The following is a 27540-nucleotide window of genomic DNA, read 5'->3' on the forward strand; positions in this document are numbered from 1 at the left end:
TCTTTTCGGAGAGGAAAGCTGAGCGTGGCCATTGTCCATGTGTGTTTAATGATCTTCTGTGCTTGCTATTATAATTATATCACAGTCATTAGTTTACTCACAAAGACTTGCAAATATGATATATGAATATAGAATATATTACTATTATAATAATTTTTTCTTGAGACAAAGTACCGCTTTGTCACCCAGGCTGGAGTGCAGTTGCACGATCTCAGCTCACAGCATTCTCTGCCTCCCAGGTTCAACGGATTCTCCTGCCTCAGCTTCCCAAGTAGCTGAGATTATAGGCATGTGCCACCACACCTGGCTAATTTTTTTGCATTTTTCATAGAGACGAGGTTTCACCATGTTGTCCAGGCTGGTCTCGAACTCCTGGCTTCAAGTGATCTGCCCGCCTCAGCCTCCCAGAATGCTGGGATTACAGGTGGAAGCCACTGTGCCCAGCAACAATTATAATAATTTTAACAACTAACTTGAATTAAACCCATTCTTTCTTAGCATAACCTTCTCCAATCAAATTAAAATTGCACCCCTAACACTGTCCCCTATACCTATTACTTTTTTAATAGACTAATTGCCACTCTAAAATTTTACCTTACATATTGTTGTTGGTCTCCTTTCAGAAAATATAAACTGTCTGGGGCCAGAGTTGCTCTGTTTTGTTCCCTGCTGTATCTCCAGGACCTGGCTCAGGGCCTGTATGAAATAGGTGCTAGTAACTAGTCATCGAATGAATTCATGAACAAATGATGAGTGAATACATGAGCAAATGAATGTCATGTTCCAAGAACTACACTTTTACTTACCTATGTTTTTTAGCTTGATTGTCACATCATTCTAAGGTAGGAAGTCATCTTTAGAATGACTGAGTTACTTGCCCAAAGTCTCACAGGTATTAAATATCAGGGCATGACCCAGGCCTTCTGATTCCAAAGCCCTTCAACAACTATGCTATGAAATAATAGTTCTTGTGTGTGTGTGTGTGTGTCTGTGTGTGTGTGTGCACATGCGTGCATTTAGATTGCCTGCAGTTAGATCACCCTAAACTTTCTGATTAAATAAAAAAAAACTCAGTTATATGCAACCAAAAGATGATGACAGGACAAAATGGAACAGTTAAAAGATAAAAATAAATGTTTAGCTTTCTTTAGTTACTGCTAAAAAGAGAATTGCTTGTGGGAGTGGGAGAAAAAAACAAAACAGCGAAATTCTCCTTTTTCACATTTTTTCATACCATGGTGCACACATAATTCAATTTACCATTTTCCCTTAAATAAACTAAATATGTAAAAATACTCTTTTTCCGATGTGCAACATAGCATATCTTGTCATCGTATAGTATCAGTATTAGTTCATCATGCTCTTCGGGGTAAGAGAAGTCTTGATTTTTTTTTTTTTTTTTTTTTGAGACCAAATCTCGCTCTGTCGCCCAGGCTGGAGTGCAGTGGTGCAATCTCGGCTCACTGCAACGTCCGCCTCCTGGGTTCAAGTGATTCTCCTGCCTCAGCCTCCCAAGTAGCTGGGACTACAGGCATGTGCCACCACACCCAGCTAATTTTTTGTATTTTTAGTAGAGACAGGGTTTCACCATGTTAGCCAGGATGGTCTCGATCTCCTGACCTCATGATCCACCCACTTCATCCTCCCGAAGAGCTAGGATTATAGGCGTGAGCCACTGCTCCCGGCCTTGATTTTCATTTTTTACCTAGACCATCTGTTTCTAACTCTCTACTCTTGACTCCATTCAAAGTAGGGATGCACCATAAATATGTCCACTTTGCAGTCTGAGAAGGTGTCAGGTGTTCCTGAGCAATACACTGGTGGTCTCAGAATAGAAAAGTTGAACTAGTGAGGTGTAAAACATAGTATGTTTGAGTATGGTGGTGATGTCAATAGGATAGTTATTTAAATTTTACTTTTCTTTTTCCAGTCTCTTAAGTTAATTTAAACAGTTAATGTATGAATTCTGCCTGAAATTAGGGGAAACATTATGGCCTCATTCAGAGCCAGGAGAACTGGATTCACATTCCAATTCTGCCACTTGTTTGCTCTGTGACTTTGGACAAATGGGAATTTATTTCCTCAGCTGGGAAGTGAAATAATCATGCCTTCCCTGGCTGCTTCTCTGAGTGGAAGATCATAATTGGAGTGCATGAAAGACTTTGTAAACTGTTAAGTGCTCTATAAACGTTAGCATTTTACTCAATAAATTTTTATCACATTCGATGGAAAAGGAAAGAGAATTGAAATAATACAGTTTTTCTTCATTGCCTTAGATTATAATTCAGATATAATACAGTTCATTACATTTCATATTTGTGGCTATTTCAGTAAATTTATTTGTCAAACTCTATATTAAATAAAATAAATTTGTTATATTTTATCTATGGGAAAGTCATTTGATTTGCATAAAAATTTTCTAAGATGTATTTTTATTCATTTCTCTTCTTATACTTTTGTTGCGTGGATAATATATTCAAATGATTCAAATACTTAAAATTTTAAAAATATGCAACAGAAAGTATACTTCCCGTCTTTGCCCCACAATAGCCTAGGTCCTATGCCCTCTCCAGTAGATAATCTGTATTTGAGTGTCTTAAATATAATTTTGGACTGGTTTTATGTGCACATGTAAGGTTAAGATCTGTTTTGCAGTAACATGGGTTTCTTTAGGCTTAGGGTATTGGGAGGAGAGGCAGGAGCTAACTCTTCTAGGCAACAACGAGTCCACACACTGGTTCAGTGGTAGAGCCAGATTTTAACTAAATCTGTTTGTTTCCAAAGCTGGTATCTGGTCCATTGTGTCAGACTGAAGAGGTATGGAGTTAGAGGTCAAAGAAAAATTAAGTGAGGGGAGGAGATGAGTGATAAGGGGAGCAGGAAGAAGGCAGGCATTGCATATTTGGCTCTACCCAGAGAAAGGGTCCCAGTCCAGGAACATCAGGAGGTGAGCCACAAATGATGTGTGCTCAACTGCAGACAGGTGCCCAGCCTCACCTCAAACTGGGGAACTATATGCCTTGCAATCTAGGAGCTAAGAGGCTTTTCCTAGTAAGTCACTATGAGTCATGATTAAGATCCAAGGTAGCAGGGTAGACTGAGCCCATAGGGCCACATTCATTCATCTGAGAGGCAGGAGAGCAGGTACAGCTTCAGTTTTTCTTCCAAGTGAAACCCAGAAGTGCATCTGACTTTTTTCTTCTGCATGGACCAAGCCTGGAGAAAGATCAGTAAGTAACCTTCAAAGGTGAATCTTCCTCTTCTAAGATTGCATTTTTAAAGAGTCTACCAAGGGATGAATACCCTGACAAGTGCAGAAATGGCCTTCAGACATCCATTGCCATCACTTTGCAATGGGCATTTGAAACACTTGGCCTAGAGAGTAACCTCTTAGGTCAGCCTTCAACTAATTAGCTTATTTTCAGGGACTTTGAAATTCTGAGATGATGTAAGATATTCCATCAGGAAATTTTTGGAACTTGGAGAGATTTGTTTACACATGGTTGGCCTGACATTTTTTCTTGAACACTGTATTCTTAAACGCAACACACACACACACACACACACACACCTACCTATCCGTTACCACACAGTGACAGAATTATGGGATTTGTTGGTGTCTTACATTTGTTTCTTCTCAACTGCCTTCAGCTACTCAAAAATAACCTAAGAATTCTAGTTTGAATTTCAAAGATGTTTCTAAACTTGTGTTTTTGCTGCATTATGTTATCCTAAAAATACTTCCAACTTTTCTTGAGTTTTTCTCTGTGTAATTGTTTTCATGTGTTTCTATTTTCTTACATCTGAAAAGTAACACTTTGAAAACCACATGTGGTTGCTGTGTTCCAGAAGGGCCACTCAGTAGGAAGCACCCTGGAGTCATGGAGTCATGGGACTTTGTGATTTCTCCTCTCCTTTATTTCACTGATTTTAAGCTGAACTTTTTAGTGTGTCCTCATCAAAAAAACTGGATAAGGAGAAAGATGCTGGGGATGTTCAACATGTTTGTATCTGTCAAAGCTATATTAGGATCTAAACAATTAGTTGTATGAGTCAGGCATATGCAAAAGATGAAAAAAGTAGCATTATACAGTGAGAATTTCATAGCTGTCGATATCTCAGCAAAACATAAAGCTTGAACAGAATCTCAAATGCAATTCTTCCATGTCACTAAATTGTTGATCAAATATTCAATTCAGCCTGGTGCAGTGGCTCATGCCTGTAATCCCAGGACTTTGCGAGGCAGAGGCAGGTGGATTGCTTGAGCCCAGGAGTTTGAGACCAGCCTGGACAACATGGCGAAACCCCATCTCTACTAAAAACACAAAAATTAGCCGTAGCATGAGAATTGCTTGAACCCAAGAAGCAGAGGTTGCAGTGAGCCGAGATCGTACCACTGCACTCCCACTCCAGCTGGGCGGCAAAGTAAAACTCGGTCAAAAACAAAAAAATTTAATTCATGAGCAAAGTGATGTAGATTCAATAATAGTCATTGCAGTACCATTTTTATAGCACGAGATCAGAAAAACTTAACCATCTTGAGGTAATTGTTTATGAACTATGGCATATCAATAAAATTAAGCTGTTTAGATAGCTTAAAAGAAAAAACAGGCTGGGTGCCATGGCTCATGCCTATAATCCCAGCACTTTGGGAGGCTGAGGTGGGAGGATCCCTTGAGGCCAGGAGTTTTGAGACTAGCCTGAGCAACATAGCAGGACCCTGTCTCCACAAAAAAAAAATTGTTTTAGTTAGTGGGTATGGTGACACATGCCTGTAGTCCTAGCTACTTGGGAGGCTGAGGCAAGAGGATCGCTTGAACCTAGGAGATGAGCTTGATCACACCATTGCACTCCAGCCTGGGTGACAGAGTGAGACCCTGTTGCTAAAAGTAAATAAGTAAAAATAAAATAGAATAAACACAACAATGTCCAAGGTATACTGTTAGAGAAAATCCAAGGTGCAGAAAAGTGGGGTGTTGTGTGTCTTTGTGTACACACATATATATACAGGCATACCTTGTTTCACTGCACTTTTAAGATACTGTGTTTTTTACTAATTCAAGGTTTGTGGTAACCCTGCACTGAGTAAGTCTATCAGAGCCATTTTTCCAACAGCATGTTCTCATTTTATTTCTCTGTGTCACATTTTGATTATTCTCTCAATCTTTTAAACATTTTTCATTATTATTATATATGTTATTGCGATCTGTGATCAGTGATCTTTGCTGTTATAGTGTAATTGTTTTGGGGTGCCAAAAACCACACCCATAGAAGACAGCTAACTTAATTGATATGTGTTTTGTGTTCTGACTGCTCCACTGATCAGTTGTTCCCCATTTTTCTCCCTCTCCTCAAGACTTCCCATTCCCTGAGATGCAACACTGTTGAAAGTAGGCTAGTTAATAACCCTATAGTGGCCCCTAAGTATTCAAGTGAAAGGAAGAGTTCTATGTGTCTCATTTTAAATCAAAAGCTAGAAATGATTAAGCTTATTGAGGAAGACATGTCCAAAGCTAAGATAGGCCAAAGCTAGGCCTCTTCTGCCAAATAGCAAAGCTGTGAATTCAAAGGGCAAGTTCTTGAAGGAAATTACAAATGTTACTCAAATGAACGCAAGAATGAAAAGAAAGGCTGGGCACAGTGGCTCACACCAGTAATTCCAGCATTTTGGGAGGCCAAGGTGGGAGAACACTTGAGGTCAGGAGTTCGAGACCAGCCTAGACAACATGGTGAAACTCCATATTTTTAGTAGAGACGGTGAAACCCTGTCTCTACTGAAAATATAAAAATTAGCCAGGCATGGTGGTGCACACCTGTAGTCCAAGCTACTCGGGAGGCTGTGGCAGGAGAATCACTTGAACCTGGGAGGCAGAGGTTGCAGTGAGTCAACATTGTGCCACTGCACTCCAGCCTGAGTCACAGAGCAAGACTCTGTCAAAAAAAGAAAAAAAAAGAAAGAAAGCAAAACAGCCTTATTGCTGATATAGAGAAAGGTTTAGTGGTCTGGATAGAAGTTCAAACTAGACACAACACTGCCATAAGCCAAAGCCTAATCCAGAGGAAGAATCCAACTCTCTTTAATACTATAAAGGTTAAAAAAAGGTGAGGAAGCTGCAGAAGAAAAATTTGAAGCTAGCAGAGGTTGATTTGTGACGTGTAAAGAAAGAGGCCATTTCCATAACATAAAAGTAGAAGGTGAAACAGCAAGTGCTGATAAAGAAGCTTCAGCAAGTTATCCAAGGGTCACTGATGAAGGTGACTACACTAAACAATACATTTCCTTCTTTTTTACTCAATCAGATTTCTCAGGTTGAACACAACAGATTTTCAATGAAGACAAAACAACCTTATACTGTATTGTAAGAAGATGCCATCTAGGACTTAATAACTAGAGAGAGGAAGTCAATGCCTGGCTTCAAAGATTCAAAGGACAGGCTGACTTTCCTGGTGGGGCTAAATGCAGCTGGTGACTTTAAGTTGAAGCCAGTGCTCATTTATCATTCCAAAAATTCTAGGGTCTTTAAAAAGTATGCTAAATCTACTCTGCTTGTGCTCTGTAAGTGAACAACAAAGCCTAGATGACAGCACATCAGTTTACAGCATTGTCTACTGAATGTTTTAAGTCCACTGTTGAGATCTGCTGCTCAGAAGAAAAAAAAAATTCCTTTCAAAAGATTACTGTTCATTGACAATGCACCTAGTCACCCAAGAGCTTTGATGGAGATATACAAGGGGATGAATGTTGTTTTCATTCCTGCTAACACAACACTCATTCTGAAACCCATAGATTGAGGAGTAATTTTGACTTTCAAATTTTATTATTTAAGAATTCATTTCATAAGTCTATAGCTGTCATAGATAGTGATTCTTCCGATGAACAAATTAAACTGAAAACCTGGAAATGATTTACCATTCTAGATGCCATTAGATTCAGATTAAAATATTGACATTAACAGAAGTTTGAAAGAAGTTGATTTCAGTCCTCGTGGATGATGTTGAGGGGTTCAAGACTTCAGTGGAGGAAGTAACTACAGATTGAGTTGGAAATAGCTGGAAAATTAAAATTAGAAGTGAAGATGAAGATGTGAAGATGTAACTGAATTGCTGCAATCTTATGATCAAACTTAAATGGAGGAGAAGTTGTTTCTTATGGATGAGCAAATAACATTATTTATCGAGGTGGAATCTACTCCTGGTGAAGATGCTATGAACATTGTTGAAATGATAACCAAGGATTTAGAATACTACATAAGTTTAGTTATTAAGCAGCAGCAAGGTTTGAGAGGACTGACTCCAATTCTGAAAAAAATCTATTGTGGGCAAATGCTATCAAACAGCATTGCATGCTACAGAGAAATCTTTTGTGAAAGGAAGAGTCAATTGATGAGGCAAACCTCATTTTCTTGTTTTAAGAAATTGCCACAGCCACTCCAACTTTCAGCAACTGCCACCCTGATCAGCAGCCAGCAACATCAAGACAAGACTCTCCACTAGAAAAAGGTTACAACTTGCCAAAGGCTCAGATAATTATTAGCATTTTTTAGCAATAAAGTAAACTTGAGGGGAAAGCAGTCATAACTGGGGGAACTACTGGAGGTGTTCAAATAGGAAAGAGGTGTGTTCAGAGTTTTGAGAATATTGTTCTGACGGCAGAATGCAGTATGAATTGGTGGAGGAGCATGAGATCCTAGTTAGGAGGCTGTAGCAATGGCCAACAGGGAGGGAGGAGGGCCTGAACTGAGGATTTCACCCTAAGAAGGAAAGGTAGTGGAACGAATGTGGAGGAAGCAGCACCAGTGGAACTTGGTGATTATCAGGAGTCAAGGTCCTGGGTGGAGGAAAAATCAAGGGTCACAAGGGGATTTTGAGCCTGGGTTACTGGGACTATTGTGACACCATTAATAAAAGTGTGTCATATTCTTTATCACCTCCAGGCCTTTACACATCCTTTTCTGTCTTGTAAGTTTGCTCTCCCAGCCCCCAATATTTTCCTCCCACTCCCTCTGGCTATTTACCCTTTACTGTCAAGTGGACATCACTTCCTCTGGGAAGAGTTCCCCAATTCCTATGTATAGTTTTGGTGCCTTCCTTTGTGTTTTCACTGTAATACATATTTATCATAACATATCTTACAGGCTACATAATATAATTAACTGTTTTTCCAAATCTTAGCTTGGATTTCCCCAAAGTAGAGCCTGAAAGAAAGACTTACATGTGGGCGATGTCAAACAAAAATTGTGGGAAGCCACTGTTTTCTACTGAGCTCTTCCATGAGGCCCCAGTTGTACAGAACAAATCAAATGCCACACAGTTGAACGGAAACTTTAAGGAAGCAGACAGATCCCCAAACAGATCAGTTTTTCCTGAAAACAGGAGATTCCAGTCTTGCTGAGTCAGTGTAATTGGGAAGTTCCCTATGCTTTAACCTTCACCAAAAAAAGTAGCCTGAAGTAACCTGATGTTAACCAATCAGCTTTTTTCCCCTCATTATTCTGTTTCCTTGTTTCTGCCTAACTGAGTATTTTGTCATTGCCCAGTGGGAACTCTCATCCTATTTTTTAGAATGGAAGCTGACTGGATTCATGAATCACAAATGAAAGCCCGTATGATTTATAAGTAAATTTGTTGTAATTTTGTCATTTGACAGTAGTTTATTTGGTAATGTGATTGCAGGGAGTAGGAATGAGGAACGAGAAAATGCAAAAGGGAATAAGCAGGAAGCCAGGACAAAGATGCTTTATCAGGTAGCCACCATTGTGGAGGCTCAATTCTACAGGAACCTTCTGAGAAGACTTACTAAATAAGAAGATAAGGGAAGAATTTATCCATCACCTTCCATCCTCCGTGGGTCAACAACTGTCCCACAGGGCATTCTGTCATTCACATTTTGCCCTAGCACTGTGCTGGCCATTCCCCCACAGTCATCCCAAGTAGTGGCACTGGGTTTTCCTGCTCTTGCCTGAAGTCAGTCCAAGCCTTTGTGGAAATGGATGTTATAAACAGTGCTAGAACAAGAGGCAAGGCCAAGAATATTGAGAATTGTGTCTAAGAGGTATCTGAACTCAGAATTGAGGAAGAACATGATGGAATAGAGGAAAGGATAGTCTTGATGAGAAAAGAATATGTGAGCACAGCATGAGCATCTTGGCAGATAATATAAAGCTGGGAAAAGCTGACCTGGGGAGGAAGGGCTTGGGATCCCTCCATACTTCTGTCATCCCCGGCAGCTTTAATCATACCTGCCATCTATCATCTAGGACCATCTGCCTCCACTTTCATTTCAGGGTTTTATACATTTTTTCATTTTGGCAGTCTGTGAGTCATGCCTATGTTCTATGAAGAGAATTCAGGGATGATGATATGATTTGGCAATTATAGAAATAGAGATAATGTTAGAAGCCTTAGGAAAGGGTGAAATTGTCAAGGAAGACAATGCAAAATGAAAACAGAGTTTAACATAAAACTTTTGGTCAGAGGAAGGCAAGAAGCCACTGAATATAACAGATGGCATTAACCCAGCTGTTAGGAAAAAAACCTACAGCACAGAGGCAGAGACCTCATTGGAAAGGCCAGAATGGGTGACAGGAAGTCAGTACAAACTATTCTTTCAAGATGTTTGGTGATAGGAAGGACAGGGCAGATGCTTGAGGGGGCAGTGTGGTTATAGGAATGCTATCTTGGTGTTTAAGAAGATATTTTTTTATCATATTTAGAGTTCTAAGAGGAAGGATGAGTGGACAGGGGAGAAATGAAGGTGCCAGAAAGAAGATTAATAAGTAAAGCCAGATCTTGGAGAAGTTGTGGGGCACCAAGGGAACAGGTCTAACCTTAAAAAGGATGATGTAATAAGACTGAAATACACTTCATCTTTTAAATAGAAAGAAAGGAAGAATAAAAGAATGAGGACATTCAGAAATTTGGAGGTGTGGAGACGAACTGAAGGATCATTTTAACTTTATCAGGGAAGTTGAAGGCCGAGTCTTTCCCTGTAGGGGTGTGTGCATCTGTGCTCATGCATGTGCACTGGGGGGGAGGACAAGGCAAAGTGACAGGTAACAGTGAACAAGCAGATGTTTGGAGTTGGAGATCTTGACTGTAGAGTCATTGAGAGTCATGATATGTATGGTGGCCAAGGTGGAGAGGACAATCTTTGTTACTGGTGAAGTTGAGGAATGTGGGGGATATTTCTATTTTAAGGTAACTGAAGATAAAAAAAAAACTGTGATGGATAAAAGGACAAGGAGTGGAGTGTCAGGACTATGGAGGACAGGGGATGGAGAGCCAGCTATAGACGCAGGCAGCCTACACTTCAAATAAGAAAATGAGGCTTCTCCACTCCCTTGTTAGGGAGAGACATTCTAGCAAAAGCAGGGGCCATTATACACCTGAACATAGGAGAAGGAACACCCATTTGTTGTCCCCTGCCTGAGGAAGGAATTAATCCCGAAGTCTGAGCAACAGAAGGACAATATGGATGAGCAAAGAATGCCCATCCTGTTCAAGTTAAACTAAAGGATTCTGCCTCCTTTCCCTACTAAAGGCAGTACCCCCTTAGACCCGAGGCCCAACAAGGACTCCAAAAGATTAAGGACCTAAAAGCCCAAGGCCTAGTAAAAGCATGCAATAGCCCCTTCAATACTCCAATTTTAGGAGTACAGAAACCCAACAGACAGTGGAGGTTAGTGCAAGATCTCAGGATTATCAATGAGGCTGTTGTTTCCTCTATACCCCTCTGTACCTAACCCTTATACTCTGCTTTCCCAGATACCACAGGAAGCAGAGTGGTTTACAGTCCTGGACCTTAACGATGCCTTTTTTCTGCATCCCTGTACATCCTGACTCTCAATTCTTGTTTGCCTTTGAAGATCCTTAAAACCAAGCATCTCAACTCACCTGGACTATTTCACCCCAAGGGTTCAGGGATAGCCCCCATCTATTTGGCCAGGCATTAGCTCAAGATTTGAGCCAGTTCTCATACCTGGACACTCTTGTCCTTCGGTAAGTGGATGATTTACTTTTAGCTGCCCGTTCAGAAACCTTGTGCCATCAAGCCACCCAAGTGCTCTTAAATTTCCTCGCCACCTGTGGCTACAAGATTTCCAAACCAAAGGCTCAGCTCTGCTCACAGCAGGTTAAATACTTAGGGCTAAAATTATCCAAAGGCACCAGGGTCCTCAGTGAAGAATGTATTCAGCCTATACTGGCTTATCCTCATCCCAAAACCCTAAAGCAACTAAGAGAGTTCCTTGGCATAACAGGTTTCTGCCGAATATGGATTCCCAGGTACCGTGAAATAGCCGGACCATTATATACACTAATTAAGGAAACTCAGAAAGCCAATACCCATTCAGTAAGATGGATACCTGAAGCAGAAGTGGCTTTCCAGGCCCTAAAGAGGGCCCTAACCCAAGCCCCAGTGTTAAGCTTGCCAACGGGGCAAGACTTTTCTTTATATGTCACAGAAAAAAAATAGGAATAGCTCTAGGAGTCCTTACACAGGTCCGAGGGACCAGCTTGCAACCCGAGGCATACCCGAGTAAGAAAATTGATGTAGTGGTAAAGGGTTGGCAACATTGTTTACAGGTAGTGGCAGCAGTAGCAGTCTTAGTATCTGAAGCAGTTAAAATGATACAGGGAAGAGATCTTACTGTGTGGACATCTCATGATGTAAATGGCATACTCACTGCTAAAGGAGACTTGTGGGTGTCAGACAACCGTTTACTTAAATATCAGGCTCTATTACTTGAAGGGCCAGTGCTGTGACTGCGCACTTGTGCAACTCTTAACCCAGCCACATTTCTTCCAGACAATGAAGAAAAGACAGAACATAACTATCAACAGGTGATTGCTCAAACCTACACCACTCGAGGGGACCTTCTAGAGGTTCCCTTGACTGATCCCGACCTCAGCTTGTATACTGATGGAAGTTCCTTTGTAGAAAAAGGACTTCAAAAAACAGGGTATGCAGTGGTCAGTGATAATGGAATACTTGAAAGTAATCCCCTGACTCCAGGAACTAACAATCAGCTGGCAGAACTAAGAGCCCTCACTTGGGCACTAGAATTAGGAGAAGGAAAAAGGGTAAATATATATACAGACTCTAAGTATGCTTACCTAGTCCTCCATGTCCACGCAGCAATATGGAGAGAAAGGGAATTCCTAACTTCTGAGGGAATGCCTATCAAACATCAGGAAGCCTTTAGGAGATTATTATTGGCTGTACAGAAACCTAAAGAGGTGGCAGTCTTACACTGCCGGGGTCATCAGAAAGGAAAGGAAAGGAAATTAGAAGGGAGCCACCAAGCGGATGTTGAAGCCAAAAGAGCAGCAAGGCAGGACCCTCCATTAGAAATGCTTATAGAAGGACCCCTAGTGTGGGGTAATCCCCTCTGAGAAACCAAGCCGCAGTACTCAGCAGGAGAAATAGAATAGCGAACCTCATGAGGACATACTTTCCTCCCCTCAGGATGGCTAGCCACCAAAGAAGGAAAAATACTTTTGCCTGCAGCTAACCAATAGAAATTACTTAAAACCCTTCACCAAACCTTCCACTTAGGCATTGATAGCACCCATCAGATAGTCAAATTATTATTTACTGGACCAGGCCTTTTCAAAACTATGAAGCAGATAGGGCCTGTGAAGTGTGCCAAAAAAATAATCCCCTGCACTTCAGGCCATACATTTCAATCCCTGTATCTTTAACCTCCTTGTTAAATTTGTCTCTTCTAGAATTAAAGCTATAAAACTACATTCTTCAAATGGAGCCCCAGATGCAGTCCATGACTAAGATCTACCACAGACCACTGGACCGGCCTGCTAGCCCATGCTCCAATGTTAATGACATCGAAGGCACCCCTCCCGAGGAAATCTCAACTGCAAAACCCCTACTACGCCCCAATTCAGCAGGAAGCAGTTAGAGCAGTCATCAGCCAACCTCCCCAACAGCACTTGGGTTTTCCTGTTGAGATGGGGGACTGAGAGACAGGACGAGCTGGATTTCCTAGGCTGACTAGGAATCCCTAAGCCTAGCTGGGAAGGTGACTGCTTCCACCTTTAAACATGGGGCTTGCAACTTAGCTCACATCTGACCAATCAGGTAGTAAAGAGAGCTCACTAAAATGCTAATTAGACAAAAACAGGAGGTAAAGAAATAGCCAATAATCTATTGCCTGAGAGCACAGCTGGAGGGACAATGATCGGGATATAAACCCAGGCATTCAAGCTGGCAATGGCTACCCTCTTTGGGTCCCCTCCCTTTGTATGGGAGCTCTGTCTTCACTCTATTAAATCTTGCAACTGCAAAAAAAAAAAAAAAAAAAAAGAAAGAAAGAAAGAAAGAAAGAAAGAAAGAAAAAGAAAGAAAATGAGGCTTCTGAGTGATGGTGGAGAACAGTGGCTGGAAGAATAGAACATCTACATGTATCAGTGATTTCTTCTGCATTCTCTATATCTCCCTGGAGCCCTTCTGATATGAATTAATCTCTCTCTTTCTCTCTCTCTCTCTATCTCCCTACCTCTCTCTCTCTCCCTCACTCTCTCTCTCCTCTCTCTGGCACAGTTTTTTTGTTCCAAGAATTTAAGTTACTATTCCCTCATCTTTTAGAAATGTAAAGTGGTACCTGTTGAGGCTTGTTCTGCATCCTAGAAGGAAGCAAGCAGCACACTGCATCCTAGAAGGAAGCAAGCAGCACACTGCTTCCCACTGTGACCCACAGCAGGTCATTTAGGCCATGCTCCCCATCTGACATTTGTACCTGGAGTAGTTGTTGTGTCTTCATGTGACAGGCAGGGCCAAACCAGGCCACTGTCTTTGCTGAGAGCTTCTTCTTGGCAGACTACAGTATAAACACTTGGGGAAAAGGCAGTTGTAAAAGAGGAGAGGAAAGGAGAGGAAGGTGTGTGAAGCAGTCACAGTTCTGAGTTGGAAGCCTCCAGGGAGGATCACCCTTAAATCATAGTGCATCAGCCTACAAGTGTGAGACCTAAGAGAGCCAAGATGGGGGGTACATGGAAAAAACAGGGATGGAAGGAGGTAGAAACAGTGCCCAGCATGATGCAGGAGGGCTGGGGTCCTTGAAGGCAGCCAGCCAGCTTGCTTTGCTCACCTGTTTTTCTGCATGGACCTTTGGATTATTTTAACACCAGATAGTACAACACATCCTCTTTTCCTGCTCCCTGAGCTTCCAGGGCAGCTCAATAGTTCAAATAGAGATTGGGAGCCTTGGCTCTGGAAGCCAAAGCAGTCATTTCTCTGAATGTCATTGTCTCTAGATTCCCTTTTCTACTTGAAGAGAGCTTGGCTGGTGTCTCTACCCTGAAGAGTTCTCTACCTGGATTATAGGCTCTCTTGCCGTGGTTAGAAGCCCCCAAATTACAGAGGGGTTCATTATTAGTGAAATTGAGGCCCAGAGGGAGGCCAGGAGGACACTTACCAGGATGAGCTCTGTGATCATGGGAAATAGGGATTACATTGTCACTTTTACAGAAGAGGAGAGGGAGGCTTGCAGCTTAAGTGGCTCACCCAGAACAAAGCTAGTAGGAGCTGCAGCCAGAATTTAAAACCAGGGCTGAGTTCAAGACAACACACTTCCTGCCCCCCTAGCTGTTTCCTAAGGTGCTATGACCCACCAAACCAAGAGGAGGGTCATGGCAGGGACCTGACTGGAGCTCTCTTCCTCAAACTCTACCTGCAGGCACCTTTCCCCTGCACAGCTTTGCCGACCCCATAGCCTTTCTGAGGCATGGGGTTCAGAATGAGGGAATGCTGATGGTAGAAAAAGAAAAGGGTATTTTTAATACATGTCAGTTCCATCTCTCTCTTTTTTTTTTTTTTTTTTGAGACAGGGTCTCACTCTGTCACTCAGGCTGGGGTGCAGTGGTACAATCATGGCTCACTGAAGCCTTGACCTCCCTGGGCTCAGGAGATCCTCCCACCTCAACCTCCCTAGTAGCTAGGACTACAGGCATGTCTACCTACAAGTGTGTGCCACCACATCTGGCTAATTTTTCTTTCTTTCTTTTTTTTTTTTTTTTTTTTTTGTACAGATGAGGTTTTGCATGTGCCCAGGCTGGTCTTGAACTCCTGGGCTCAAGCAATCTGCCCACCTTGGCCTCCCAAATAAAGTGTTGGGATTACTGGCGTCAGCCACCACAACCAGCCTGTCAGTTCAACCTTAATATAGGGAGCCCACTGCAGTTCAAATTTTCCATCCAGTGAAGGCTGACGCATTCTGAAGCTTGCCTAAGAGGATTTGCTTGAAGGAGGTCAATGGTCCATGATAAAATACAGATTTCTAGAAAGTAATGAATACAAAAAACAATAGAAACTTTTGCTAATTTTGCAGGAGATATTGAATCATTTGAGTGAATTTGCATGTAAGTAGTCAATAATGTCATATAGACAGTTTTTAAGAAATAATTTATCATTTGTTTTGCGAATGCTGCCAACAGACTTCTAGATCTTGAAAGATCTTGGAGTGAGTCTAGTCAGCTACCTCATATTACTCATGAGAAAACTCAGATATAGAGTAACTGATTTGGCCAAGGAGACTAAGCTAATTAGAAGCTAAGCCGTGGATGAAAACAGAGGTCCTTTGAATTTTCCTTATAAAATTAGTGTCCTGATTGTAAGTTTGGTCCTATTTATGAATATCTTTTATTTAAATTATAAATGTATATTCTACTTTGTTAAATTAAATGTGTATATTACTTAATACAAAATAAAATATAACTACAATGTGAATGGTTTCTGAAATAAGACATTCTCATTTAATAGTAATAAAGTCCTGCAATACTTCATGGAGAAACTTATACCTTATGACTATTAAAGACAGAATATAATTTGTATTTTCAACTTTCAGCATCTTAAGAATTGTATCCTCCACCTGAAAAGTTGTCTTAGAATGGCAGTGTTATGGCTTGGACTGTACACCCCAGAATTCCCTCTCTAGCATGTTTCTGGATAGGGTGGACCACAAGGATATTCTCTCTTCAGAGTTGGAGGATGGATGGGGGCAGTGGCCATTTTGTGGACTATCCACACCTTATCCCAATTGTTTTGCCAAATGCTAATCTAGGTGCTGCTGAGCAGAGATTGTATAGACATAATTAAAGTCCCAAGTCAGTTTATTTTGAGTTAATAAAAAAGGGGCATCATACTGGTTGGGCCTGATTTAGTCAAGCCAAAGCCCTTTTAAGGAGCAACTAGACTCTTCCTAAAGTTCAGAGACTCCAAGCTTCAGCTCAAGCTCATGGGATTCCAGCTAGCTTATGACCTTCCCTTCCCAGCTGCCTGCTCTATGGACTTTGGGCTTGCTTAGCAAGCCCTCATGCATGTTTAAGTCAAATCCATTCCTATAAACATATGTATTTTATTGATTCTGCCTCTCTGGCTGAACCCTGACTGATACAGGCAGTTTTTGTAATTTATGTCTTAACCGGAATACTCTTTATCTTTTTCTCATTTAAGGTTCTGCCCACTCGAATGCTTTCCTACCTTCATCTTGGCAATTTCTGCAGCAAATTAACCCCTAGCTGTTTCAAAACCCTCAGTATTCTAGCTGTACAATAGATGCCATGGCATTAAGTCTAAATGTCATGGGAATTTAGCCCATGTTGTTTAACTGTCCTCATCTTGGCATCTTCATAACTAACATTTTCTAGTAAGTGGGACTTCTAGTCCTTCTTTAAATAACTCCTTTCTAGGTGACGGTCTCACTTGTAGGGTCTCCTCGCCTTGAGTCTGTCATCCTTACTGCTGCCAGTTGGATTTTTCTAACGCGTACATTTGACCATGCCATTCATTCTCTGGATTAAAAAAGCATCAGTTGCCTTCATCTTAGCAATTTCTGCAGCAATTCCTCCATTAGTTGTTGAGTAAAATCTAAACCTCCTGGTGTGGTCTATTCCCTCTGTTCTACCTGGCCTGCTTTCCCAGTTTCTTCTACTTTTGTGGATGTGCCTCAGTGCCCGCATGGTGCACTCCTTGCAGGTCTCCCACTGTGCCTCCCCAAGGCCACCGGAAGAACCCAAACTGCCATCGGTAAGGCAAAGACCAAAATAAATATCCTTCTGAAAACTCTTTTACACCATCCCAATAAAACTTAAAAATAATCTTCAGGCATCTGCAAAATGTTTTATGCACCAGAACTCTCTGCTAACTTTTACCTTTCAAAAAGCTGTTGCATGCCATGTTCTACTCACAGCAATCACTCTTTCTACTGCAGCAATCCCTCTTTCTTCTCATTTGCTTCATTGTTAGAAGTGGCATTATGTTCTTCACATTTTCCTAACTTTTTATCTTGGGTTTCCCCTCAACCAAAAACTTTCTTCTGCCTCAAACCTAGCCCTGGAGCTGCCCTCTTACAATACTTCTTTTTCCTACATACAACACTTTGAGCCCTTGACTTAACTACTGACCTGACTCAAGGCCCTTTGGACCTCATTGTAGATTCCTCAACCTTCTCTAGATGCCTTTCTTCCAGATTCCCTTATCGAGACTAAGAAGGAACTTTCTCATATCCCTTTTTTCTTTTCTTTTCTCTTTGTTTGTTTGTTTGTTTGTTTGTTTGTTTGGAGGCAGGGTCTCACTCTGTCACCCAGGCTGGAGTACAGTGGCATGATCACAGCTCATTGCAGCCTTGACTTCCCAGGTTCAAGCCATCCTCCCACTTCAGCCTCCCCAGTAGCTGGGGCTACAGGTGTGTACCACCACACCCTGCTCATTTTTAATCTTTTGTAGAGATGGAGTCTCCCTATGTTGCCCAGGCTGGTCTCAAACTCTTGGTCTCAAGAATCCTCCTGCCTTGGCTACCCAAAATTTGGGGGTTACAGTCATGGGTCAGTGCACCTAGCCCCTCATATATTTTTTAATGACATAATTCACCACTCTGAAATATATATCCCCACTCAGAAACTTACCAACGGCTACCACTCAATCATTCAACAAATCCAAGTTACCAATTTTCCACTATTTTAAATTAAAGTTTCTAATTACGCTTAGTTAAATAAAGCTAGTTACCAATGGCTACTTCCACAGCATCCCTTTGCCCACCTACATAAGTTGGATTTCTCTGTTCCAGCCAGTAAATTCCTCTTATCCCTCCACATCACTTGACATTATTCTGGCGATTTCAAGCCTTTTACTCCCCTCCAAACGTTTCCCTGGCCTCTCCTTTCCACCAGCCTACCGTTTTCCTTCTTCAACCAATTCTCATAAATCATCTATCCTATAAAGCTTTCCCAGGGTACAGCCGTTTCAGCAATCTCCTGAGTCCTTGTATAAATATGAACCATGTGCAGGCATCAGAAATTGGCCCTGCACAATTTTAGAAAATTATGTATAACCATGCAAATTTAGTGGGGAAAATGAGGTAGAATTTCAGTTCCCAAACACCTTTCATAGAATCAAACATGCAAGCCAGAATGACATTCCAGAACCTTGTTTTTAAGACTCACGTGGCAGTATAACATAAAGCCCACCACTAGATATAGGTTAAATTGGGTATTTATATCAAATAACAAAACTGTCCATTTTTATGCACTTTGCATCTCCCTACCTAAGATAAGGAATCTAAATCCTTTAGTCAATGTTCAACCCCTTTCTGCTTTGGGTCTGAGGTGAGGCCAGCTGTTGAAAAGTTCACTTGCATTGGGGGATCAAGGCAGTGTAACCTGGACAGAGGAAGATGAGAGCGAAATGATGGGTTTTAGATTTACCAGTACATCAGACCGGGTAGTAAGAGGAAAATCTACCAAATTGCTTCCCCCGGCTCCTGGGTCTCCAGGCTTTAAACTCTGTGGATCACTTCTCTCTTACAAATACAGAACATTACGGAAACCATAAAGGTTAGGGTTAGGTTTTTCCAGAACGTTTATCCCAAGGAATATCTCCATTCTCTTGCATTGTAGGCCTTTGTTGTTATCCAAAGTTGGCTAGAAGTTATGGAGTCGTTGTTACCTCTCCGCACAGCTGTTCTTTATTTTTTTATTACCACCATAGATTCAATCAAAAGAAAACAAGGAAGCTTATTATTTCGAATGTACTTTTTAAACCTGAAAAACCAGGAAATAAGCCTACAGTCATAAAAATACATAAATTCAATCATGGCACCTCAGTCAGGAAAAACATCAGGCCTCCTGAGCCAAGCAAGCTTAGCCTCAATCACTGCTCAGGCACACCCCCACAGAAGGACCTGATACAGAAAATTTAAAGCCAAACTGAAATGAGTCACTTACTTAGCTCTTGGAGAGCAGGAGCAAAGAAGAATTATTGGTGGACTGTGGAGAGTTTAAATTACAAGAGAAAACCCTCTTGCAGATATGAATCCCAGTGAGATGGCTGCAGAGGATCTTAGTTTTCAAACAAATTTTCTACTTGAAATAAAAGAGCAGAAAAACATTTTGGTTTCTAATAAAATTGATTGATTTTAATAATAAAACTCTGAGTTTAGATTTTTCTACAGTAATATGAGATTCTCGGGGTGACAGACTTCAATTTCCTTAATGCTAACATAAAATTTCCTGGGTCGTAGCACCAGGAAGGCAACAACGTGGAGGTGAATGTAATAGTGAGACCTCCCTGTAGATTGCAGTCTCCATCAGTCTTCCCTGGACCTCAGTCCCACTTGTGCCCTTCTCGGCCTTCCTGTCCACTGGCCAGGCCCCAGCATCATGCACCCATTCTCCTCAAGGCCTTCAGGCTCCTGTTGCCACAGCTACACCAGTGTCAATCCCTGAATCCTTCTTTGCTGCCTTACTGCTGGCATTGCTGTGGTCACACTATTACTCTGGACTTACCATTGCGATTTTTCGCTGACACATGGATATCACGTCCCAGGGAACTTCTTTTTTTATAAACTCATTATAAACCCATAAATTTACATTTAATTGATGTGCTTTAACTTATTGCAGTTATTATTTCCGATATTCAAATGGGAATCCCTGAAAATTGGCTCTTGACTCTTTGTGACACAACCATGGTAGTCTTCAACAGTATACTTGTTTTCAGGTAGGACCACGTGTTAAAGGTGCATCTTGCACATCTTTCACTAAGACCTGCAGCTCGGTATTTCTCTAAGGAGCCCCGACTCGTAGGGGAGCATTATCTGTGTGTTAGGGATGATCATTGCTAACAGGTTGTTCTTTGTTTCTAGGCCTTTTCAGGGAACAAAGCTAGGAGATTAGGGGTAGGTTAATGAATGGATCTGTAGATAGATAGATAGATAGATAGATAGATAGATAGATAGATAGATAATGTAGATAAAACATCATATTTATAATTGAATGTTTCCAATTCAAAGTCTGATTCAGGACTATACGGCTTTTATTTGACCCCACTTAAATTTACATCTCTTTTCAACCTAAATTTCTGGTTCCCAACAACACCTACATATTACTCACTTGTTTTATACTGGGAAACATATACAGTAGTCTCAGAATAACAATAGGAAAACTTTCCATGACAGTGTAATTACTGGAAGCATTTGAAGTTTGTGTGTGTGTGTGTGTGTGTGTGTGTGTGTGTGTTTGCAGTTCCTTTTGTTCTAAGGGTATATCCCACTTGAGGTCTACAGTCAATTCCCAGGTTTTAATGTCACTTGAAATACTTTCTCCCAAGAGGATGTGCCACCAACTCAATATCTAGTTAGGTTTGACTTTTTTCATTTTGTTTTGAGTTTTAATGATTATATCTTAATATTTATCAACTATATATTTTGGAAATCTTTTCATACTTGCATGTAGAGATATTCTTCTTCTTTTTTTTACAGCTGTGTACTACTGCATTGTGTGAATGTACCATAGTTGAGGGTCCCCTATTGATGGACATTTGAGTTTTTTCTAATACACAAATTGTGCTCTGATAGGTAGCCTTGTGAATACATCTTTCCATTTCTGTCAGTACATCTTTGGGATAAATTAGAAACTGTAATGCTAAATCAAAAGTAGCCAGTAGAATGCCTTTTTGCTTGAATAATCATAGTATTTATCCTGTGCTCTAAGGGTGAAATGATGCCACCTCTTCCCCAAGTGCAGGGAATGAAGAGATGAGCCTTTGGCCCCTGATATGTCAACAATTATCTCTACTAGAAGACCAACTGAGCTCTCTTACCAGTAGACTTTCTGCAAGAACATCCAAACATGTCCTGATAGAAACAAAGCCAGATCTTGTCTCAGAAAAAAAAAATATGGGCAAAAATATTCTACGCAGATCACAAAAGTTTTCTTAGGAAACCATGCTCCCCCTGGGCAGCTCCCCAGGAAGGTAACCCTTGGCGTTGATCTTGCGATTGGAAGGGTGTTCATTTTTTAATTATGCTGACAGACATTCAGTGAGAACTGTACTTCCTGAGGGCTAGTGAGCAGGGAGAGGTTTTCCCTGTTGTGCTCAGGCAGGACGTTCCAGGGATCTGGGGAGGCCCTGACATAACTGCACGTTCACACGGCTGCCCCTCCCTCCTCCTCCCTCTGTCTTCTCCAAAACAAATGACCTCGCTGGGATCCTGTTTGCGTTTTACTGACTTCCTGGACCAAAGCAGTGTGCCTGTGAGCGCAACAGCTGATCCCTTTCGGAGTGGAGTTTCCTAGCTGGTGCCTGTCCTCTCTTGAGCATTTGTTTCCTGAGTGAGCACTCACTGGGGCTGTGGCTCCACGAACTGGATTTCAGGAAACCAGCCAAGGCATTCTCTCTCTCTCTCCATTCCTAGAGAGGCAGAAAGCCTGGGAATGGGTTCAGCAGGAAGATCTCTGTACCTCAATCCCCATTGCTTTCAGCGCCACTGGCTTTCTCCCCAGCTCAAGTGCAAAACCTGCCATTGTTGCTACCTGGGGTGCCTCAGATTCACCCAAGTCCCCCAGGCCAGAGGACATGCTCTCAAGCCTTGTTTCAGAAAGAGGGACCCAAAGGCTGTTAGGGAAAAGAACCAGGATCCTCAAACCCAGGGTTTTCTCACCCACTGCCCCTGCTCTGGCTGTGGCCTGCCAGACCTCTCCTCTGATTTTCGCTTTCCTTCCTGCCAGTGCCTTTGTTTATCCGAGGCGCCAAGATCCCACTGTGAAGTCTGAAAGAAAGACCGGTGGTTCTCGCTTTTCCTCTAGATGCCATGTCTCCCAATGTCGTCTTCTTTCCTCTCAAAGACAATTGGATGTTGTTACAGATTTTCTTGGAATGAGGTGAGTGGACGTTGTTTTTCCCTAGGAATGTTCTCCTGTGCTTCAGAGACATATTTAGAAGGGCATAAGAACAAGAGGAATTAGTGTGGGTCCCTGCCACTGGCACCCCTCCAAGCTTGGCTTTACCCCTTCATGTCAACACCATTTCCTCCCAGGCTTTTCACAGCTTTACAGCCCATCTCAAGTCTTTAACTGCTAAGTGAGCTTTAAAGAAAAGAAAAATCTTCAAAGCCTCCACCAAAGGAAAGAACGGGGCACCTCACATTCGGCCTAAGACAGGAGTGAAAAGACAGGAGATTTGACATTCGCATGGCTGTTCTCTGTCCCACCCACTTACAACTTTATACTTATCCTCCCGAAGTCTCAATCCAGCTTCAATTTTATCTGAAAAGGGTCATTTGGGATACAAAAAGCTGCTCCTCCAATGCCACCAAACAACTGCTGGTGCCCTCTATTAACCATCTGAGAAAACCTAAACATCTCTCCAGCACAAGTAGACCAGGAATTCCCAGCCCCCATCCCATATAAAATCCAAATGATGACAGTAATTGAATGACACAGTGTATTCAATAACCCCACCGTACCTTCCTTCGCACTTCCAGGGATGATCACATTGACATCTCACCTCATCCGTGGGCTGCCCACAGCCTGGCTACGTCGAGGACTTCTGGTCTCTCTCTCTCTCTCTAAAAGATAGGGTCTCGTTATGTTGCCCAGGATAGACGTGAACTCCTGGGCTCAAGCGACCCTCTCCTCTCAGCCTCCCAAGGAGTTGTGACTACAGTCTCACACCACCATGCCCAGCTAAGCTCACTGCACATGTCAATGTCTTATCTCCCGGCCCTTCCCTTCTTCCCTTTGTCCTCCCCTCCCCTGTTCTCACTATTCACCTTTCCTTCAGTTGCCCACCTACTTCCATGTTTGGAGGCCAGTGCTCTTTGGATCTGACATGTTGTGTGTGGGTCCCAGTGGTTCATAGAAGGCCAGAGGGTCAGACACTTCTGCTCAGTAAGGGGAAGGATAAGAGCATCCATCTTGATCCTTCCCATCAAGGGCTATGGCAACCATTTGTACAAAGAAACCCAAAATAAAGCAACTCCCAAGAGGAGGGAAAAAAGAAGGTAGCTCCAATTTACTTCAATGTGGGAGAATGGGATGAACAAAGACCTACTAGTGGGAAGCTGAGAAACTCTGTGAGGGCTCCTGACTTGGAGCAGGATGGGTGGATTGCGGGGAGAGTGACCTTGCCCCTGGCCTAGTAGGGCACTATGAGCTGAGGAAAATGGCCGTGAGGCTTTGTCTGGCCTAGGTTTCTCAGAATTATAATGGTTTTCATTCCTTACAAGGGAAGTCTAAAATTGGGAAAAGAGAAGCAAAGAGATGCTGTCTAAATCCTAAATGTTAGCAAGAGTTTTCTGCTCTGGAAACTGTGACTCAGATGTGGTGGAGATGAGATGGATATGTGGCCGTGGTTGCATCCACCAGGGGGTGCAGCCACAGGACCAGGGACAGAAGGCCTCACATGGAGGGCCCAAGGACAGCAGGCCTCACGGAGGACCCAGGGACAGCAGGTCTCACGTGGAGGACCCAGGGACAGCAGGTCTCACGTGGAGGGGCCAGGGACAGCAGGCCTCACGTGGAGGACCCAGGGACAGCAGGTCTCACGTGGAGGACCCAGGGACAGCAGGTCTCACGTGGAGGACCCAGGGACAGCACGCCTCACGTGGAGGACCCAGGGACAGCAGGTCTCACGTGGAGGACCCAAGGACAGTAGGACTCACGTGGAGGACCCAAGGACAGTAGGACTCACGTGGAGGACCCAGGGACAGCAGGCCTCACGTGGAGGACCCAGGGACAGCAGGTCTCACGTGGAGAGGCCACGGACAGCAGGCCTCACATGGAGGGGCTACGGACAGCAGGCCTCATGTGGAGGGCCCCAGCCCCTGTCTAGAAGGAGGCAGGTGGGGAATGACACCTGCATCATGAGAAGCTTCTGTCTTGTTAAAAGCAAAGACAGAAAGAAGGACAGGAAGACAATCATGTAGTCATTATATATAAGGTTTTTTCAGTCTTCACCTGTTCCAGTTATACTTTGCAGCCTGAAAAGTCATTCCAAAACATAGTAGCTTACACTTTGGGAGGCCGAGGTGAGAGGGTCACTGGAGCCCAGGAGTTTGAGACCAGCTTGGGCAAAATAGCGAGAACCCCTCTCTACAAAAAAATTAAAAACTAAAAAAATTAGCCAACTGTGGTGGTGCATGCATGTAGTCCTAGCAACCTGGGAGACTGAGGCTTGAGGATTAATTGAGTCCAGGAGTTTGAGGCTGCAGTGAGCTATGATTGCACCACTGCACTCAAACCTGGGTAACAGAGGGAGAGGAGACCCTATCTTTTAAAAACAAAATACAACAACAAAACCGCCCCAAAACATAGCAGCTTAAAACAGCTACAGTCATGCTATCTCTCACAGCCTCTGTGGGTCAGGGTTTTGGGAAAGGGTTGGCTGTGCATCTCTCTCTTCATGTAGTCTCAAAACCTCTCCATGTGGTCTTTACATGGACTAATTTGGGCTTCTCACAACATGGCAGCCTCAGAAAAATCAGATTGCTCACATAGTAGCTGAAGGTTTCAAGAACAAATATTCCAGAAAGCATGGTAGAAACTGCATCCCCTGTTTTGACCTTATCTTAGAAGCTGCATAGCATGAATTCTGTTATACTCTACTGGATAAAACGTTCAGAAAAGCCTGCCCAGTTTCAAGGGGAGGAAACATAGCCCCACCTCTCGGTGAGAATAGTGTAAAAAGGTCTGCAGACATGTTAAATAGTAGTGACTGACCACCTTTTTTCTCTTGAAACTAAGTGTGTATCACCCTGATCTTCTCCCATTCTTCTGATTGGTGTGTCTTCAGCTTATCCCTTCCGTTCCTCAGAGCAGGATGTTTTTCCCATTGAAAATAGTATGCGAGGTAGCCATGCTTCAGAGATGGCCTCCTGAGGAACCACCCTTTCTAGCACCCATGCTCCTGTGCAGTCTCCTCCCACACTGGGTCTGGGCTGCGCTTGGAGGAAGTGATGCTGTGGGATTTCCAAGGTTAAGGCATAGGAAACCTTGCCGCTTCTACCCGGGCCTATTGAAAGGCCCTTATTCTAGGGAATAGGGCTCTTTCCCTCCTTATTCTAGGGAAAGTCAGCCACCATATAAGACATCTAACCTGAGACCACCATGCACTGAGGAAGCCCAAGCTAGCCACATGGAGGGAACATGTGGAGAAAGCAAGATATTTGGCCAAACCGTAGAGATTTTGGCCATCCCAGCCCAGGGGTCCAGACATGTAAGCGAAGAAGCCGTGTTGGATGTTGAGCTTGGTTGAGCATTCAGAGGACCCCAGTCCAACCACCATCCGACTGCAATCACACTTGAAACCCAAAGTGAGAACCACCTGAGTCTAGTCAACCCTTAGAAGCTTCAGAGATAATAATAAGCTTTCATGTGAAGCTCCTAAGTTTTGCGGTGGCTTGTTATGCAGCCAGAACATCCAGTTCTATCAATTCCGCATCAGAATTTCTCCCAAATCTGGATCTCTTAAATTGGCCTTCAACATCATTTCCTTGCTGAAGCAAAGCTTCCTCTCTGGTTTCCGAGCAAGTAGGCATGCTTTAAGGAAGTTGGCCATAGAGGTGATATAAGACATGCTCATAAGCAACTATAAAATAAAGCAGTAAGGAGGTATGCCACAAGGTCTGCACAGAAAATAGCTACCATGAGAACTCAGAAAAGAGAGGGACAGAATTATTCCAGCCTGAAGCCAGTGGGCCTAAAAAGGAGGTAGCATTGAATTGGACCTTGAGGCCGGGCGCGGTGGCTCACGCCTGTAATCCCAGCACTTTGGGAGGCCAAGACGGGTGGATCACGAGGTCAGGAGATCGAGACCATCCTGGCTAACGCGGTGAAACCCTGTCTCTACTAAAAATAAAAAAAAAAAAAAAAAAAAAAGAAAGAAAGAAAAATAATTAGCTGGGCGTAGTGGCGGGTGCCTGTAGTCCCAGCTACTCGGGAGGCTGAGGGAGGAGAATGGCGTGAACCCGGGAGGCAGAGTTTGCAGTGAGCCGACATCGCACCACTGCACTCCAGCCTGGGCGACAGAGCGAGACTCTGTCTCAAAAAATAAAATAAAATAAAATAAATGAATTGGACCTTAAACGCCAAGTAGAAGTTTGTGGGCTTGTTTTTTTGTTTTGTAGAAGTAGGGAGCTACTAAGAAGTTTTGAGCAGAAAAGAATGTGATCAAAAATATGTTTCATGAAAATATTGTTCTGAAAATAATGGACGTAAAAGGCAATTGCATTTGGGAGACACTAGACGGGGTGGTCAGTAAGGATGGGGAGACCAGTGAAGAAACTATCATGACAGGCCAGGGAAGAAGCAATGAGCCCGTGAATAAGGCTGGCCATGGGACTGAGGTTAAAGGGAGGAGGCGTAAGAGACATTCCAGAGGTAGATAAGAGTGTGAAATACACATAAGGACAAAATTATAACCCAAATTCTCCTATTCCCTGAATAAGTGAAAACAAATAATTCCACAGATTTTTACTTTTGGGAGAAATGTGGCTTTTCAAAGAAAATACCTTTTCAAAGAAATACTTTAGGGGGAGAAGAGTAAATTAAATCCCTAACTTTAAATAAGTATGATCAGAGATTATCTTTTTTTTGAACATTTATAGCCAGTTCTGAAATAGTCACATTGACTTACAATTTTTGTTATTTACCCATCCCTGTGGTATGTTAGAGTGTAAGAAGCCTCCAAAAACAATTGAGGGCAAATCATGACTGATCTTTAAAACCTGCAGTGGTCCTTGAAACACGATGGATGCTCCAAACAGTTTTTAAGGTATCAGCTCCCTCTAGTGGCCAAAAATCATCTTTACTGCTTTATCAAATCTGCCACGCATTTATATTTATTTTAATGAGTAGTTTATCTTCCGCTACAACTGAACTTACACTTTCAATTTTTTTCTTGCTTGTTACCAAATAGGCTCCATAATATTCATGGTGAATCTCAACATCTAGGATCTAGTATTATTGTTATAATTGGTAATTATCAGTTTTCAATAATGTTTATTGAGTTTCTGACTGTACCAAAATGCAATTATCACCTGATTAATGTATCAGCTAATTTACTATAAATGTTCAAAGGAAGTAATATTATTATTCATCACTATAAAAAGTAGTCATTGGTCCATGATCCTTGGCTCATGCCAATAATCCCAACACTTTGGAAGACCAACGCGGGAACATCACTTAAGGCCAGGAGTTCAAGATCAGCCTGGGCAACATACTGAGACCCCCAAAAAAAAGAAAAAGAAAAAA

The sequence above is a fragment of the Gorilla gorilla genome, chromosome 5 (genome assembly GCF_029281585.2).
Source record: "Gorilla gorilla gorilla isolate KB3781 chromosome 5, NHGRI_mGorGor1-v2.1_pri, whole genome shotgun sequence".
Taxonomy (NCBI): Eukaryota; Metazoa; Chordata; class Mammalia; order Primates; family Hominidae; genus Gorilla; species Gorilla gorilla.